We start from the raw sequence: 20,034 nt of genomic DNA on the forward strand, positions 1-20,034 counted from the left end.
CTCAGGGGAGACAAAGGCCAGCAGCGGTCAGTTTCTCCAAGGAGAAAAAGGCCCTGAGCCTCCTGCTCCAGGGCTTTTATTGGGTTGTAATACACAGGAATACAAGGCAGCAAGGATCAAACAGTAGATAACACTTCAAAGATATCTGAGGGCTTCAGAGTCTGAGTCAGTGTCTGTCAGAAAGAGAGTGGCAGAAACTTTGGGAGACATACTCATTTCCTCTCCGACCCTTATCATATGAATGAAAGCACTCTTAGCAGAGCAGATTTCACAGGTTTATCAGGAAGTCTTTGTGATGCCATATTTTTCCCCAGGACATGCTCTAGCAAGGCAAGGAGCTGCACCTCTCCCCATCAAGTATTCAGGCTTAAGGGGATTAGAGCCAGGAAGTGCTTCTCCCAGAGAACATGGGGAGTCGGGCTTTGACAAAGCCAGGGAGCTAGAGTCCATTGCTCTTTGTTGTAGCCACTCAGTCCTTCCATGAAGACCTCCCAAGTGATCGAGTCTGGCTTACGTTGCACCCCACTGTGAGGGGTCTTACCTGTCATTGACTTCTGACCAAGCTTTGGGGGCAGGGAGAGGAACTGAGGCAGCATTTGCTATCAGAGACAGGCTTTGTCTCCTGTGGCTAGCATTCCAAAGGTCGTCTCTTGCCCTTAGCCACAAGGGGTAGAGATATAATTCCTAAAATCAGGCAGAGAGGTCTACAACACTTGGGAAACAAATGCTTGCTGGGCCAACTTTGACAATGGAAAACAGAGAGGGCTTTGATCAACAAAGGGCCTTGCTAGGCTCCTCTCTGCCTGTCACAACTGGTTTGTGTTAAACTACATGATGACTACTCTCTACCTGGAGCAGGTTTTTTACCTAAATTATTTTAGGCAGGTAGGAGGAAGTTTGGAGGTTTTGCCTGAATTTTTTTTAATCTCAAAATAATCCATATCTCAAAGAGGCATGTTTTGGGCTGAAAAAGTCTGCTCTCCTTCACCAGTTAGGGAAGTCACCAAATGAACAATCGGTTTTTAGTCAGGACTCAACTTGAGGTCTCTAGTCTCCTTTTGTTAGCATTTGAAGACAACAGGTTGAGTTGCCAGATATTGGTTATGTCCCCTGAAGTTGTTTTGACCAGTTAAATCTCAGTTTTTTAAAAAGATTTTATTTATTTATTTTTAGAGAGAAGGAAAGGGAAGGAGAAAGAGAGGGAGAGAAATAGCGTGTGGTTGCCTCTCACATGCTCCCTACTGGGGACCTGGCCTGCAATCCAGGCATGTGCCCTGACTGGGAATCAAACTGGTGACCCTTTGGTTTGCAGGCCAGCACTTAATCCACTGAGCCACACCAGCAAGGCTAAATCTTAGTTTTAAGAGGATTTTCAGGGAGACCAGGGATATTGGTAAGGTCTGTACTAGATGTTTTCTGAAAGGCCAACAGTGAAGCCCTTTAGTCTTTAGGTGAGTTGTATTTTTCTGTATATAAAGTTATTCCTCTGTTTTTGCTTTCTCATACCCACTCAAAACAAGATCATTAGCATCTTCACTTGTTTTATTCTCTTCTGTTTTGGTTTCCTTGGAGCACTCTTCTTTATAAGGTGACGATGTTCTCTTCACTCCTTCTAGAGGGTTAGGAAATTTTGTCACTATAGTCCCTGATGGTCTATGAGGTTGGTTTATCGGACATGTTGAAGAATGGGCCATTGGCTTTGGTGGTGGAGAAATGGTTGTGCGGCAGTCTGAGGAATGCTTTCTACTTGATGTATGCCCTGAACTTTCTTTCACTGGAATTTACTTGTGTCACGGAAAGTTCAGTAGTCTGTATGTTGGTCACACATGCTCCTGTTACAACTGGAGCAAGACTGTTTCTGTCCCCAGGGGTTGTTAGAACAGTTTGATGGAACATCATCTGAGCAGTAGTGGCTTAAGGCACAGGCATTCAGTTATCACCGTTCACTGGTAAGTAGAGGCTACGGGCACTCAGAGATGTCAATCTGACACTTTCTGTTGAATGATTTTGCCTTATCTGAAGCACACGGTTAGGTAGTAGCTGAAGCTGATTTGTTTTTACATACACTGTAGCTGTTTTCCCTTTAACTCCACTCATCTTCCTGCTTACGTATTGCCTATAAACTATACCCATGAGAGACTGATTATCATAGGGGAAAGCAGCATTCGGGTTATGAGAGTTTTTCTTTTTTAAACACTAAGTCAAGTCACCTGTATTGTATAAAATTTGTCCTTATTCATTCTCATTGTCCTCCTTTTAATTATTACTGGGGATCAGTTCTCTCCCTGCCCCTGGATGAAATCCTTGACATTGCCCTCCAGTTTTCCAGTCCTTTTTAAACAATAAAAAAACATTCAAATCTCTTTAAAGCATTGACAAGTTCAAATTTCATCTCATAATGACTTAGCTCCAGTCTAATCTAATGTTATTTCAATGGCCAAACTTGTTCAGAGTTAAACATCTCTCTTCCCTAAGCATAGGGTTCCTTGCAGGAGAGGGACAGGAACTAGCTTCTTCTCTTAACCATGTACTGATTAGTACATGGCTGTCCCTAGGGCAACAGTGACAAGAGCAAGAGTTTAGTTGCCCTGAAGTGGCTGGGTCAGTTGGACTCCAGAGTTGGGGCACTCTGGCAATAATAGTGTTCCAATGATGACTCTTTTCTTCTCATGGAGCATACTTATGGGGTTCTTAGCAATTCTATCAGAGATCTCCCACTTTGACCCCTTACTGATGTCTGCCTTTTGTCTGACTGGCTGTACTCGACTTTAGCCTTGGCCTCTGGGCTTTTAGTGGTTTATAATTGAGGTCCCTATGTAAATTTGGAGGAAACCCAGATTGTTTTCCTTTTTCAAAGTCATCTGCAGTCCACAGGAAACCTGCAGCTCTGCCCCACGTTTGTTGGAAGAGGAGCTAGCTCACAGGGCAGCCGTCTCCACTCCACCAGTTGCAAGGGGCAGCACTGGCTGTCAGGGCAGGCTGCCACAAATGGCATGTGATCATTTTGAACGAAAATCACTTGAGAAGCAGCTTGAGCAAGAAGAGCTCTCTGGCTCTCCTTTTTTGCCCTAAAAGCAGGAGATAAATCTCTAGGACAGGTGCACTCCCTACTCCTCAAAGGGCTGAGACACAACCTTATCACAAGAGTTATTAAATCTAGTCAAAAAAGCCTGTATAAACAAACCTTGTTATGTCTTTACTAATCTATTTCCTAAGCCAAAACCTTGCTTAGATTCCTTTCTAATGAGCACTGGCTTTCTTTCTCCTGTTAATTGCTCACAAATTTATTGTTTCTTTGTTTCAAAAGTGTAAAAAGGTTTCTGGTTCCATCATTTCCTTGAGCCTCATTATATGATCCGAGCATCATATTGTGATTCTCTCATGAGCAAGTATTAAATTGTCTTTTTTCTTCTGTTGTTATAGTCCTGTCTTAATTGTATTAAGTATTGGTCTAGCTATAGAAACTAAAGAAGGGTAAGTGGAGGAAATTCTCCCCCTCCTAGACACAGCCATAGATTTTGCCTTTAGAATTCACAGGAAGGCCCTGGTTGGTGGCTTAATGGATTGAGCACTGGCCTGCAAACTGAAAGGTCACCAGTTCCCTGAGGTGTGGGACAGTGTGAGAGGCAACCAACTGGCACATGGATGTTTCTCTCCCTCTCTTTCTTCCTCCCTTCCCCTCTCTCTAAAAAATAAATAAATAAAATATTTTTAAAACAAGAACTGATAGGAAGAAGTCAGATGATTGTCCTCTTGTTTCTCAAACTCTCAGAAACACATTTCAAGGCTGTCTTGTAGATCCCAAAGCTCCTCTCACTTGAGTTGAGGGGAAGTGAAGCAGAGCACAATGAAATCTTTCTTGAAACAAATCCTATCACTACTGCATACCCCAAATACCCACCAGAGTGACCCAAATGAAAATGAGAATATTAAGTGTTAGTGAGGATGTGGAGCAACTGGAACTTTCACATACTACTGGTGGGAGTATAAATTGCTATAGTTACTGGAAAATGCCTTTGCATTATATACTACAGCTGGATATATCTATTCTCTATGATCTAGCAATTCTATTCTTTAGGAATATATCTAACAGACATGCACACATACGTTCAACTAAAGTGTTTTTGTAGCCCTGGCTGGTGTGGCTCAGTGAATTGAGTGCTAGCATGTGAACCAAAGAGTTGCTGGTTTGATTCACAGTTAGGGTACATGCCTGAGTTGAGGGCCAGCCAGGTCCTCGCTTGAGGGTGTGTGAGAGGCAACTGCACATTGATGTTTTGCTTCCTTTCCTTCTCTCTCACTTTTCTTCTCTCTAAAAATAAATTAAAAAATTTAGGACTTCCGCCAAGATGGAGGCATAGGTGGATGTGCCGTGCCTTCTCACACAACCAAGATTAGAGAAAACTAAATATTAGCAACAGAAAACACAGCCAGAACACAGAAAATTGAACTTTTCGGAAGCCTGTTAACAACAAATTCTTCAGCCTGACCAGTAAGGGGCGAAACCAGTGGCTGGCGGAGCAGGGTTGCACAGGAGGACTTGGCCAGACACACTCAGGCCCGTGGAATCCAGGCGCAGGGTCAGACCTAGTGAGTGACCCAGCGAGCAACCAGGCGAGCGACCTCGGGGGAGACAGCCGGGCCCGGGGCTGTGTGTTGACTGAGGTCGTGCATTTGTGTGAGGGTGGACAGGTGAGGGAGTGGGCGGCTGGACCGGGCCGGCAGGTCCCCACGGCAAGCGGCAGTGCAGGGCGCCGCCATTTCCCTGCTCTGACCCCACCTCCACATACAGCATCATAACCCAGCGACTCTGAGTGGCCTGGCCCAGGGGAACCACCTAAGGCACTGCTCCTCCGCACCCAGCTGTGAGAAGCGGCAGAGGGGGTCGCCATTTCCCCGCTCTGGCCACGCCCTCACGTACAGCGTACAGCGTCACAACCCAGCGACCTGGGAATCCAAGGCGCCGCTTCTCACACTTAAAGGGCCCGAACAGACCAAGAATGGCGCAGGAGGATCTCAGAACCCCAGAGCCAATAAATCTAAGCGATGAAGAAATAGCAAAACTCACAGACGCACAGTTTAAAACATTGGTGATCAGGATCCTCACAGAACTGGTTGATTATAGCCACAAATTAGACAAATATATGAAGGCAAAACTAATTGAAATGAATGCAATTGCACAGGACACCAATAGCAATGAAAAGGAAACTGGGACTCAAATCAATGGAGTAGACCAGAAGAAAGTGAATAATGGCCAAACAGAAAAGAGTCAAGAAGCAAGAATTCAAAGAAATGAGGAGAGTCTTAGGAACCTCCAGGACATCTTTAAACGCTCCAACATCCGAATTATAGGGGTACCAGAAGGGGGAAAGGCACAGCCACCAGTGGAAAACTTATTTGAACAAATAATAAAGGAGAATTTCCCCAATCTGGCAAAGGAAATAGACTTCCAGGAAATCCAGGAAGCTCAGAGAATCCCAAAGAAGTTGGACCCAAGAAGAAACACACCAAGGCACATCATCATTACATTAGCCAAAATTAAAATGAAGGAGAGAATCCTAGAAGCAGCAAGAGCTAAGGGGACAGTCACCTACAAAGGAGTCCCCGTCAGACTGTCAGCGGATTTCTCAAAAGAGACCTTACAGGCAAGAAGGGGCTGGAAAGAGGTATTCCAAGTCATGAAATCCAAAGACCTACAACCAAGATTGCTCTATCCAGCAAAACTTTCATTTAAAATGGAAGGACAGATAAGGTGCTTCTCAGATAAGATCAAATTCAAGGAGTTCATCATCACCAAGCCCTTATTATATGAAATGTTAAAGGGACTTATCTAAGAAAAAAGAAGCTAAAGAAACATGAACAGTGAAAGGACAGCAAACTCACAGTTATTAACAACCACACCTAAAACAAAAGCAAACTAAAAGGACAGCTAGATCAGGAGTGGAAACATAGAAATGAAGATCTCAAGGAGGGTTAGCAACAGGGAAGTGGGAGGAGGAGAAGGGGGGAGAAGGTACAGAAAATAAGTAGCATAGACAGTAGATAGAAAATAGATGGGGGGGCAAGAATAGCATGGGAAATATAGAATCTAAAGGACTTGAGACACATGGTCATAAACTAAAGGGGGGGTGATGGTGGGGATGGGGGGTAGGGTGGAGGGGAATAAAGGGGGAATAGAACAACTGTAACAGCATAATCAATAAAAAAAAACTACAAAAAAATTTAAAAAACCTTGGGGATTCACTGCTGAGCTCCCACGAGCCATTTAAAAACAGATAACTAGTGTTCTCTTGGAAATCTCTCGGAAGTCTCCCTCTGCACCCCCTGCCCCATGCAATCAGTTCGTTAGTTAATTGCCTGTAGTGAAAGTTCATGTTTTAATAAACTAGGTATTAACTGATATAATGAGTGGTATCATGTAGGTTATTTCCATTATAAACCATACTTGACAGTTTAGAAAATCAATAACATATTAGACAAATGTTAGGCTCCTGGAAGAGTTCCTTGGCAAACATTTTCTAACAGATTGTGACTAATTCTCCTGCTTCTTAGAAGGTATAACATGTTCTGCTGTCTTAGTAACTATTAAAAATTTGTATATATGGCAACATCACATACACATTCAGATATCAATGCTCATTTATAGATCTATGGATTGCAGAGGAGACAGGGAAGGGAAGGGTGGCTACTATAGAGGCATGATGTGGAGTTTTACTACTTTTCATTTCTATGAGTTGAGGAGAGTTTAACTCTTTTGAGCTCAGTTTTCGCTACTGTAAGACAGAGATAAAAATATCTTAGAGTTTCTCAGAGACTTTCGTAAGAGAATATTTATAACAAAAGATAATTCCTGTTGTATAGCAAGTATTCAATAAATGGTGACAATTGTTATTACTCATAGTTGTGTAAATTTTTCCTTTCCTCCTTTCCTTCCCTCCCTCATGTTCATCCTGCCTTCTCTAAATATTTTATTTTGCAATGTGATAAGTCTGGTGTTGAGAATACTTCATCTCAGTGAAGGTTAAACACACATTCTCCTAAAGAACTGGAATTCCCAGTGAGAAGACAGACTCATAAACAAAGTCGTGGTGGCGCTTACACCAGGTGCAATAGCAGACATGTGTGCAGGAGGGCACTCATCCATGATGCAAGCTGAGGAGAGATGCAGCCAGAGTTCAAATAGCCCTTTCAGAGTTGCATCGCTGATGAAAAACTAGAGGTGGCACACAAGGGAATAGTCGACAACGGTGTGTCCTGACTTGAAGGCCTGCAGGGTAAGCTCTTTATGAAGTGCATCTTGAGATCTGGTGATGTCAGTTCAGGCCCTGAGGTCAGACATATCCTTCTGGTGTCAAGCTCCTGGGAAGAATTAGTCCCAGCTGGCGGGTGGACTGCTAAGGTTCTTGACCTGGCCCTTTTAAAAATGACAAAAGGTTACCATATGCTTGAGAGGCAAATGGCCAAATGGTCTCTGATAGGCTTCCTCTAATAGCCTGTGAAATTCACTTGATCTTTGTTGTTCCAAAGGCAAATATTTTCTTAACTTACAACCTAAGGCCTGTATTCCAATGACTAGTGCCTGTTTCCCAACGTCAGAGAACTCTTAGGCAGCATTTGAAAGTAGCAGCTGCACAGGTTAAAGCAAGACTGACTCCCCTAAAATGTCACCTGTAAATGAAACTTCCAGTTCCTATTCAAGTCAGAATCAATGTTAATTTTGGTAGTCTTTTAAATAAAAGTAAATTACTTCTTTTGTCTCTTCTAAGTCAGAAGTGTCTTGCTGTATCTATCAGATTTCTTCCAAACATGCTGACGCTGGTGAAGATGTATGTATATGAAATAAAAACAGGGTTTCCACATGGGTCATGGTGAATGTGTCTGCTTCTCCATTGGCTTGTAGCAGCTGTGCATACATGGTGCCCACCTTAACCTGCCCGTGGTAACTTTAACTCCAGCCTTCTGTCCAGGAACTCTCTGACAGACTTTTCTCTGTAGAACAGCACTGGGGTGTCTGTGTTGATAGTGGCGGTTAGTGGAGGAAAACAGGTTTGTCTTCCGCATTTCTGTTTCCTAAGAGCACCTCGCAGGTGGTTCTGCTTCCACTCACTGCTCAATGAGTACTGACTGGCAAAATTTCCTGAGGGACCAGTTGGGGATAAGGACTGGGCTGCCTCTGCAGCCTATAGTTCTTCTTGAGGCTTCAAAGGAGAAATTGCACTTTACCGAACCTGGAGCTTCATTCTTCATTCACCACTCAGCCTGTTCAAGTTATTTCAGTACCTGCAACTCAGAGTGAATGTGGATGCCTTACTGCTGGTGGCTGCTAGGGTGTTATTGGTTTGAGAGATCCTGACATCTCTATGAGGTTTTGGAAGCGGCACACTCTCAGTGAGGCTGAGTTTCAAAGTATTCTCCAGCTGCTTTATAGCTCTGGGAAAGAGGTCCTATTTTCCTTCTCTCTTAGAGCTGCCTACCAGTTCTGAGTCAAGTGATTCCTCTAAAAACTATGATTTAGTAAATCCTCATTTTTTTCCATGTATGGGAGCTGTTTTATTGGAGGGTTGTAGAAAATATATTGAAAATGATGAAATCCGTCCAACAAGAGTTCCAGTTATGTTCTGGGAATTCACAGTCGGGAAGACCGTGTCTCTGCAGGTGATCTAGGCCCTCTCACAGTCCATGGGGCCGCCTCATCCGTAGTTAGTTATACAGAGGAAAACTGGCTGCTGCAGACAGTGATCCAGATGCATAAACCCTGGCTTCAATTCATGCATTGAAGCCAGAATTCTGATGACAATCTAAGCCAATTTTAGTTTTTTAACTCATTGTTTATTGAGCCCTTTCATTTGAGCCCTGTGAAGAAAGTCGAGATATATTAAGGACTGGTTAAGGTAGTAGCATCTTCTTGCATTTTCTTTCCTGTCAAAACAGACATCATGCCCTGGATGGTGCAGCTCAGTGGATTGAGCTCAGGTCTGTGAACCAGAGGATCGCAGTTCGATTCCCAGTCAGGGTACATGCCTGGGTTGCAAGCCAGTTCCCTGCAGGCCAGTTACCAGCAGGGGACACACTAGAGGCAACCAGACATTGATGTTTCTCTCCCTCTCTCCTTCCCCTCTAAAGATAAATAAGTAAATATTAAAAAAAAACAGACATCATATGTAGGAGGCAAGGATTCCCATTTTTAATTGATGGTTCTCATTAATATTATTGTAAATGTATGGCTTTCTACAAAGCTTTTCAATATGCGTTATCTCGCTTGAACTTCACACTATCACAAGCAACACATTCTATGGGAATTTAATTTTGATTGTGGGGCGCAGTTCCAGGACAACTTCAGACAGAAGGTGGAATTTGAGTTGACCCTTGTGGGAGGAGGCATGACACGTGCTGTTCAGTCAGAGGACTGCATCCCTCCCCACCTAAGGCGTGTAACCCCAAACAAACTGCAGTTGATGCCAATGCAAGTTCACAGACCATGCCTCCCTCTTCCTGAATTTCACCCTTGCTCTGTGGATGTGCCACAGCCTTTCCTCTTACTATTGAAACCCCTGCCCCAGGCCTCTTTCCACGAGGGTAGTGTGGGGTCCTGCCTAGACTGGGAGTCCCGAGATTGAAAATCTAACCCTTATTTGCAAGAGCTGTATGATATTTGACTATTTTAGTGGTTAAAAAAGGAGGGTGGTTGAGAAATTAACCTTAGGACACGTCTTTCAGTGTAGGGCTATTGACAGAGATGTGGACAGGGTTAGGGAAGGAGGTGAGGCACTCAGGGACCTACAAGAACAGCAGCCTTTGCCCCACCTGAAAGGAAAAAGTAACAATATGGGAGTTTGTAGAGGTAGAGTACAGGGATAATAAAGGGTGGGAGTAGGTGGAGAGAGTTATGTGTCTGAAGGTGTTTGGGACCAGGAATATCTGTCCCAGAACCACCCAGATGATACCTCAGAAGCCACCACTTACTACTCTGACTAGAGTGGCATTGAATCAGATCTCAGCAACCCTTGCATCATGACCACTAAAGACTGAGTAGAGAGTATCTGCCTTTTCCCTCCTGTTTTCACTGACTAGTGACTCATGTATGTGGATGCTGTGGACTCCCCCACGTACTTCTTTCACAAGCTCTGAAATTGTAGCATCTCGAGGCAGACATAGTCTTCCATGATGAGTGGGGAATGGATCAGGGGACCTGAGGCTTACCCTTCCAACCCTGTTCTCCACCAAGACCTCACGACATGTCCCTTGTTTTTCCTCAATTCACACGGTCCTTGCCATACAGCTTCTCCAAATGCACGTTTCCAGACTGCGCACTTTTGTAGATTCCCTGCCTTTCAGTTTGGCAGCTGCACTGCTCCTGACAGCATGACATTCTCTGGGGAAACCACATGAAAATCTAAATGTCAAATGTGTCCCTGTCTCGACCACAGATAGAACCACTTCTCCTATTATATACCATGCAGATCCCTTGGGAGGGCGTGCACAGAGAAGCCACCCAATGATATTATTTGTTAAAATTTAAAAACACAGGCCTAAAGACACAATGCTTTTCAACTGGCTGATTTGCACAATGGACTCTATCAGAGGACTGATTACCAGAGAGCATTTGTGAACAGGGATAGAAATGAAGGCCAATTACCAGAGACCATATGTGAACAGAGACAGAAATAAAGGCCATTTAAATGACTAAGGAACCAAATAAATGGCAGCTAGAACTCGACACTTTGCAAAAAGAACAACCAAGTCATGATTTAGGGTCTCTGGGGAATATGTTCCATGTGCCCCTGGACCTACTGAAAGTATTCTTTGCTATTTTCTCTGCCCTGGGCAGCAGAGCCCTGCCACATGTATCACTGGGGCTCCCCTGCACTCTGGCTTCTGTTGGGTTTGGCCAGTGAGAAGTGTCAGTGGGAGCTTGCAGGGCAGGAAGGGTACAAGGTCCTGGAATGTGCTCCTCTCACCTCTTCCTGATTAGGGCAGTTATGGCAGTAGTTCTCTCCTCCACAGGTACAGCTCCTGCCAGTGAGCCCTCCTGCAAGGCTCCCTCTCTCATCCAGCTGCCAGGACACCTATGAACATGTATAGACGCTAGGCCACATGGGGTCACAGATTAGCAACCTTTCAAATCTGGAGCATGAATGGTTTGGATTGGTGAGACACTATGTTGTAGTAGGGAGAGAAGAGGACACTGGCAGGGGCACGACAGTTGGACATGGGAGGCAGATATTATACTTTATCCTCAGAGGGTGGAGAGCATGAGTGACTCCATGATAAATTAGCATAAGTAGACAGCTTGTTTAGAGCATGTGCAGTAACTAAAGCAAATAAGTTTGTGAGAATATACTGGGACTTGGAGGACCTGAGCCACCACCTATGTTGAAACAAAGAGCATGTGTCACGAGGCACCTGACCACGAGATTCCCTATTACCGGAGGCCACTGGCACATAGCCACTGGCACCCTGCTGAGAACCAGTTAGCTGCCCATTGCCCCTTCCCCTCTCCCTCCAGCATTCGCCAGAAACAAGGCCCATAAATCTCCCGAGGACTTTCTGTTGCCAAATCAGTGATTCCTGACTAGAGGACATTGTTGTTCCACAAACACCTATACCCTGGACATCTGGAACAGACTGGCAAGGTGACTCACCTCCCCCCACCCTGGGGGTCTGCTCCACACCATTAAAAACCCCTCTGCCCTTCCCTTGGGGCTGCAGTCTGTTCAGATGCAGCCTCCCTGATCTCAGTGTCTCCTCTCCAATAAAAGCCCTTAACTGGACTTTTCTAGCTCCAAGCCCTTTCTTTGCCACCTCAGCTACCTAGCACACTTCAGGCAGACCTCACAGCAGACTGGTGCGAAAAATACTGCCCTCACCAGCATGCATGGTTAAACTATGTAAACAACACGGGAGAATGCGCACATGAAGGCGGGAGGAGCACTCCCAGAATGTGCGTGTGTGTTAAGGATGTTTACCAAGAAGGAGGCATCAGACTTCAATCCCCAGATAAGATCCACAGACCTCGGTATCAGATCCCTGGACTTTGAAGGCTGCGGAGCGCAGCTTCTGTGTTGCGTTGAAAGCGTCTTGTGACTGATCATCACGGGACCACCGGACCTTGAGCAGATGCAGACCTCAGCTTCTGCCTCCCGGATCCGAGGGACCATCACTGGACTTAGACTCTTGGAGCTCTTGGGTTTGTTATTCCCCTTTTCCCGTTGACTGTGTGCCATCCGTGATGACTATTGGTGTGTTAATTAAAGTGTGTTCAGCAGCTTACCATTTGCGTCTGCTTTCCATCATTTCTCGGTGCTGGGCAGCCGAGGCTATGGTTCATGCAGCCAGGCTTGTAGAAAAGACGACATTGTGGCATCTGAGTGGGCTCATAGGAATAATCACTCGGTTTATTCACCAGGAATTGAGGCAGGGATAGAGGGAGTGGTTAGGCCTAGGTTGCTATCAGACTGCTCATGACACAGGGTAGCTCGGACAATAAGGCACTTGGCTTTCAGGGAACAATGGGAGGTGGAGATCAGAGATAGAGGAGTGTGGACAAGGTGAGTCTCCTGACACACCACTGAGCCCAGCTATCCCATGGCGATGTAAGTTATGGGGACACAGTCCAGCAGGGGGCTTCTCTGAAACTGAGCCTGAAAAGGCGAACACATGCCTGTTCAATTTCATCACTGAGCTGGTCACCTGTTGGGGTTTCTTAGACCTGTGCTCTCTAGTGTCCCTTACCCCGCTCCACTCCTTTGTGGAGTGATGGGTGTCTTCCCTCTTCTTTCAGGAGACTTTTAGGGATGACAAACAGGTTCGTGAGCGTCCTTAAGGTTCATGCGCTGCAGTGTCTCCTCATGCGGCTTGTGTAAAGCAAGCATGAGGAGTTTGGGCAGCCTGACCCTCAAATGGCATGTGCTTGTCTAGGGCTCCACTGTGAGGGGTAAGTTAGGAAGCAAAGCAAAACACAGAGCCTTGTGCTGACCTGGAATCATTTGTATGTGCATACGTGTGTGCATGTGTGTATGTGTGTACCTTAAGGCAAAAGGAACATCTTTGAACTTCACATACATGACTTGTGTCTTTTCAGGTTATAATTTGGTGTATAACCAATTATTTATCCTTTTTTTGGTAGAGTATAAAGTATTGTAATGTCAATACCATGTTTTTAAAAAAATTGTAACATTAAAATTAATAGAATAGAAACGAGCTAATTACAGTCAAGTTGGTAAGTGTTGGCATTCTTCTCTACACATCCCTGTTGTGGTTTATGACATGCAGAATTATAGGATTGTTTGAGGTGGTATTGGTAAACTTGTTTTTACAACTATGATTTATAAATTTTAACCTTCACCTCAATTTAAATGCAGTTTCTTTTTCTGTTTATTTATACATGTAATTCTTTTTTTAAAAAGGTTTTACATTGTTTTAAAGATTTTTTTTATTTATTTATCTTTAGAGAGGAAAGGAAGGAGAGAGGGACAGAAATATCAATGTATGGTTGCCTCTCTCTTGTGCGTCCCCTGCTGGGAACTGGCCTGCAACCCAGGCATGTGCCCTGGCTGGAAAATGAATTGCAGTCCTTTGGTTTGCAGGCCTGCTCTCAATCCACTGAGCTACACTAGCCAGGGCTATACATGTAATTCTTGAAGTAACTAAGTTATAACACAAAAGTTATAAATTTCTAATTTAGTGTCTGGATTTACAGACCCCTGATTTTATTAACTTCTTGATTTTTTAACAGTGAACCAAAAGTCTCAGTTGATAAATGCAAAATCTCTTGCTAGATTTATGAATCTAACAAGAAGCCCTGTCGTAAATCACTGTCATGTTTGCAAATGTTCCCATTAGTTAGTGCTTTAGCTGTTTTATTTGAAAACACCTCTATCTTCACTATTAATTTCTGATTTATCTTTTTAATATATGGCATATTCTGATAATTTGTTACTACCAAGTGCTGATTTATAAAGCACTGTAATAAATTTTATAATAAATTTTAAAGGCTTTGAATTAACTACACCACATTTTTTAAAGCTTTATGGCTGAAAAGCTATTCTCAGAAGCAAGTAAATTTCACATCCTATAAAACAAAGCATGGGGTATTGGTCATAGGATGTTCGTCATTTCTCTCTGTACTGTCTCTCCATCTCCTGCATTAAGACCTCCATTTTTAAACGAGTGTGTACAGTTGTTGACTGAACCTAAGCAGACTTCCAAGGGCAGAAGTATTAGCATTTGAGCTGAACAGATTGATGTGATTACTATGTACTAAGCCTCTTGCTGAATTGGGGGATCAGGGAGGTGGGGGCTCTAGGTGTTATCTTGGTTCTCTCTTCCATCTGGGATTTTCATCTGTTGGGGACACACTGGTTCCTCTTTGGACTTAAATCCCTGCTTGGGGAGCTCAGAACACTTGCTGAGCAGCCTGTTAATTGCCTATATGTTGAAATTATTTATTATTTCCCTGGTTATGGGCTGATGGACTGGTGTTTGCTAGTTTTATGCACTTGCCTATTGGTAGCCAAACTACTGCCCACAGTCAGAGAGAATTGCTCTCATAGGGTGTCAGGGCAAGGGCTGAGGGCACTGAGTAAGGCTTAGCATTTTAGAATGATAATATTCTCAGAGATGTTATACAGAGTAAAGGAAATGGATGACTTTCCCCTTGGCTATATCAAATCTAACAGATCTATGTGGTTCACTTTGTTCCTTAAATGCATGTGATTCATGTTTGTACTTTTCTCCCTCTCTGGGTAGTATATACTATCATATAGTAACATTTACTACAAAGGTTTTTTCTTATTGAATTTCCAAGAGCTGAAAGGTATTTAAATGGACAGTTAAAGGTATACATATTCTTTTGGATTAACTGACAAAACAGTAGACAGAAACTGTTATCCTGTACTCTCTATGTTGCCCTGGGATTTGCAGGAATCTGGGAAATTGTGGGTGGTCAATTTGCTGTATATAGCAGTTGGGATTGACCATGAAGCATTTTTTTTCTTGAAATAATTTTTAATAACAAAGTTGTTAGAATAAAAGTCTATATATTTTTTAAAAATATCTTTTGAGTCTACCCCTGAGCATTGGGATTGGAGCTGGGCACATGGAGAAACAAATACAATATTTTAGAAGTTCCATACATTGTCTATGTCCCTAAGGTCAAATCAAAGTAGCAAGGAAGAATTAAAATACAAACTAGTGTTAGAGAAAAGAAAATCAGAGGCCCAAAAAGGTGTTTCTTGTGCTGTAAAAGCCAATGATACCAAACTTAGATTTAATACCTGATCTAACTGTACTTTCGACCTCTCCCAGAAACAATATTAATCAGCCAGCCTGGAAGCTAGCTTTCCTTCCAGAGTAGTTGTGTGAGCCACTGCAAATCATATCAGTCTTTCAGGAATTCAGTTTCTTTATTTTGAAGACAAAACTTAATTAACAAACATCTGTTGAGCACCTATTATATGCCAGGTACTGTCAAAACTGTTGGAGAATGATGGATCATTGAGGCCACAGTTCAACTTCATGGAATTAAACTCCAGAAGAGAAGACAGCACTTTTATAACTAATAAGGTTAGATATACATTAGTAAATTTTGAACAAATACTGTATGAGACTCCCTTTTGTCTTTGCAGTAATAGTGGTTCGGACTGTTGCTGGCAACTACCAGAGGGGGCAATACAAACTTTGTTCTTAAGAGTTGGAGTTTTCTCCTGTCAAATGGTTCCCTGAGGGATCAGTTCAGGTATTACTTTTGTGTTTCCCACCGTGGGAACTTTCTCACAGCTGGATTAGCCTCCCAGTAGGCATTTATCAAAAGCACTTAATGATAAACTAGCTAAGACCACCCGGGCTAACAGATTAGAAAATATTTTGAGATTAAAAAAAAAGAACCCAACATACCAAAATTTATGGGATGCATTTAAAGTAGGGCTCAGAGTAAAATTTATAACTGTAAATGCCTACATTAAAAACATAATAAAGATCTCAAAATAGTAATGCAACTTGCCACCTTCGGAAACTAGAAAATGAAACTAAACCAAAGCAAGCAGAAGGAGGGATGGGGAACATTAGGATAGATATAAATAAAATAGGGATAGAAAGTAAGAGAAAATTAGCAAAATAAAAATTTGGTTCTTTGACCATATCAAAAAATGGACAAACACTTAGCACACACTAAGGGGAAAAAAAGAAAGACTTGTAGTTCTAACAATATCAGGAATTTAAGTGGGACATTACTCCTGACCTTACAGAAATAAAAAGGAATATAAGAGATTAGTATGAGGTACTGTATGTCAACAAGTTATGCAACCTAAATGGGAAGGACAAATTTCTATAAACACAAACTACTAAACTTTCTGTTTTAAGAATTAACACCAACTCTTCTCAAACTCTTCCAAAAAATAGTAGAGAAAGGAATACTTCCTAACTCATTCTATAAGGTCAGTATTACCTGATACCAAAGCTAGACCAAAAAAAAAAACCTACAGGAAAATATTTCTTGTCCAACCAAATCTTGTAGCATATTAAATGGATTATGCATCTGGATCAAATAGTATTTATCCCAGGAGTGCAAGAATGATTCTACATATGAAAACCAATCAATATCATATACCATGTTAATAGCAAGAAAAAACCCCACACGATTATTTCCATATATGTAGAAAAAGCATTTGACAAAATCTACTATTTTATTTCATGATAAAAACACTCAACAACCTAGGAATAAAAGGGAACATCCTCAACCTGATAAACGGCATCTATGAAAAATCCACAACTAATATGACACTGGTGAAAGACTGAATATTTTACCCCTAAAACAGGAATACAACAAAGATGTATTCTGTCACCATTTTTATTTAACACTGTGCTAGAAGTTCTAGACAACACAGTTAGGAAAGAATAAGAAATAAAGTGCATCTTTTCATATGCCTGTTGGCCATCTGCATGTCCTCTTTGTAGAAGTGTCTATTCAGTCCTTCACCTGGTTTTCAGTTGGGTAGTTTGATTTTTGTTGGTGTTGAGTTTTGTAAGTTCTTTATAAATGGATATTAACTTTTATAAAGTTAATATTCAAAGTTTGGGATATTAAATTTTTATCAGATGTATCTGTGAATATGTTCTCCCATTCTGTAGATTGTCTTTTTATTTTGTTGATATTTTCCTTTGCAATGTCACTAATCATCAGAGAAATACAAATTAAGACCACAATGAGATAACATCTCACAACTGTCAGAATGGCTATCATCAAAAAAATCAACAAACAACAGTGCTGACAAGAATGTGAAGAAAGTGGAACCCTAGTGTACTGTCAATGGGAAAGCAAACTGGTGCAGCCAATGTGGAAAGCAGTGTGGAGACACCTGGAAAAAATAAAAATAGATCTGCTTTGTGACCCAGGAATTTCACTTCTGGGAATATATCTGAAGGAACCCAAAACATGATTTCAAAAGAACATAAGCATCCCCATGTTCATTGCAGCATTATTTACAATAGCCAAGATATGGAAGCAGTCCAAGTGTCTACCAATAGATGAGTGGATAAAACAACTATGGGACATTTACACAATGGAATACTACTCAGCTGTAAAAAAGAAAAGTTTTACCCTTTGTGAAAAAATGGATGGACCTGGAGAACATCATGCTAAGTAAAATAAGCCAGTCAGAGAAAGACAAATACCATATGATTTCACTCATATGAAAAATCTAATAATGAACAAACTGAACTAACAAGCAGAATAGAGACAGACTCATACATAGCAGGAAGATAGCTGAGGGTAGGGTGACAGTAGAGGGTGGAGGGATTGAACAAAAAGGAACAAGGACTCATGGGTATGATCAATAGTGTGGTGACTATGAAGGGAAAGGGGTATAAGGGGGCTAAATGGTAAAATAAAAATACAATAAAAATAAATTAAAAATAAAATAACGAAATAAAATGCATCCAGATTTGAAATAAAGAAGTAAAACTTTATGTGTTTGTAGATGATATGATCTTATATATAGAAACCCTAAATAATCCACAAATACTATTAGAGCTAGTAAATGAGTTTAGCATAGTTGTAGGATTCAAGATCTCTATATAAATATGCTTTATTTCTATACAATTGAAAGGAACAATCCAAAAACTAAATTAAGAATACAATTCCAATTATAGTAGCATTTAGTAGAATAAAATACATAGTAATAAATTTAACAAAAGAAGTGCAGGACTTGTATACTAAAATTTGCAAAGCATTGTTGAAAGAACATAAAGAAGGCCTAAATAAATGCAAAAACATCCTGCATTCATGTATTGAAAATTGTAATTTTGTTATGATGGCAATACTCTCCAAATTGATCTATAAAGTCAACACCATCACTATCATAATTCCAATTTTTTTTTGCATAAATGGACAAGCTGACCTGAAAATTCATATGGAAATGCTAGAGGCACAGAATAGCCAAAACAAACTGATAGGACTCACACATTCTAATTCCAAAGCTTACTACAAACTACTGTAACAGCATAATACTGGCATAAGGATAGAACATATAGGTCAATGGAACAGAAGTAGAAATCTAACAAAAACTCATGCATCTATAGTCAATTGATTTTTTACAAAAATGTCAATACCATTCATTGAGGAAAGAATAGTCATTTTAAGAAATGGTTCTGTGAAAAGTGGGTATCAACATGCAAAATAATTAATTTGAAATTTTATCTCACACTATGTACAAAAATTTCTGCAAAATGGATCAAAACCTAAATGCATACATTTAGCTATGTCTAATTGCAAGTATAAAAATCTTAGAAAGAAACATGGGTATAATCTTGACAGCCATGAGTTTGACAACAGTTGCTTAAATATAGCAACAAAAGCAAAATGATCAAAGAAAAAAATAGTTAAATAGAACTTCATCAATATTAAATACTTTATGCATCACAAGACATTAACAAAAAAGTTGAAAGACAACCCACAAAATGGATGAAAATATTTGCAAATTACATATCTGATAAAGGCCTAGAATCTAGGATACACAAAGACCACTTTCCCCTCCATGACAGTAAGATAAATAGCCTAATTGAGAAAAAGGGCAAAGTACATGAATACACATTTCTTCAAAGAAGTTGAGCAAATGGCTGATAATCACAGGCAGAGGTACTTGACATCATTAATTATTAAAAAATGTAAACCAAAACCATAATAATGTAGCACCTCACACCTACCAGAATGACTATGATAAAAAAAAGACATAAGAAGCATTGTCAAGGATGTGAAGAAATTAGACCCCTCATACATTGCCAGTGTGAATGTAAAAAGGTGCAACCCCTGTAGAAAACATTTGTCAGTTCCTTAAATAAATTTTGTTATACAGTTTCCATTATGACCCAGTAATTATACTTCTATGTACATGCCCAAGATAATTAAAAACACATTTACATGAAAACTTAGACATAAATGTTCACAGCAGCATTATTCATAATAGCCAAAGATGTTATGCTAAGTAAAAAACCAGATTCCAAAGGCCACATACTGCATACAGTAGTCTCCTCTTGTCCACAAGTAATATGTTCCAAGACTCCCAGTAGATGCCTGAAACCACAGAATAATACACATACACACACACAGTTTTTTCCTATACATACATACTTATGATAAGGTTTAATTTATAAATTAAGCATAGTAAGAGATTAACAACAATAACAAAATGAAACAATTACAAGAATATACTATAATAAAAGTTATGTGAATATGGTCTTTCTCAAAGTATTTCACTGAACTGTATGTACAGCATGGCTACATTAAACAGAAAGATAATTCATGTCTTGGACAGGATGGAATGGAATAGCTTGAGATTTCATCATGCTACTCAGAATGGCATGTGATTTAAAACTTATGGACTGTTTATTTTTGAATTTTCCATTTAATATTTTGGACTATGGTTAACTGAAACAGCAGAAAGCAAAACCATGAAAAAAAGAACTGTTGTAATTCCATTAATGTGACATGTCCATAGAGACAAAGTAAATTAGTGGTTGCCAGGGAAGGGGTAATGGAGT

This window comes from Artibeus jamaicensis, unplaced genomic scaffold (genome assembly GCF_021234435.1).
Source record: "Artibeus jamaicensis isolate MK-2021 breed Jamaican fruit bat unplaced genomic scaffold, CSHL_Jam_final scaffold_1283, whole genome shotgun sequence".
NCBI classification, from domain to species: domain Eukaryota; kingdom Metazoa; phylum Chordata; class Mammalia; order Chiroptera; family Phyllostomidae; genus Artibeus; species Artibeus jamaicensis.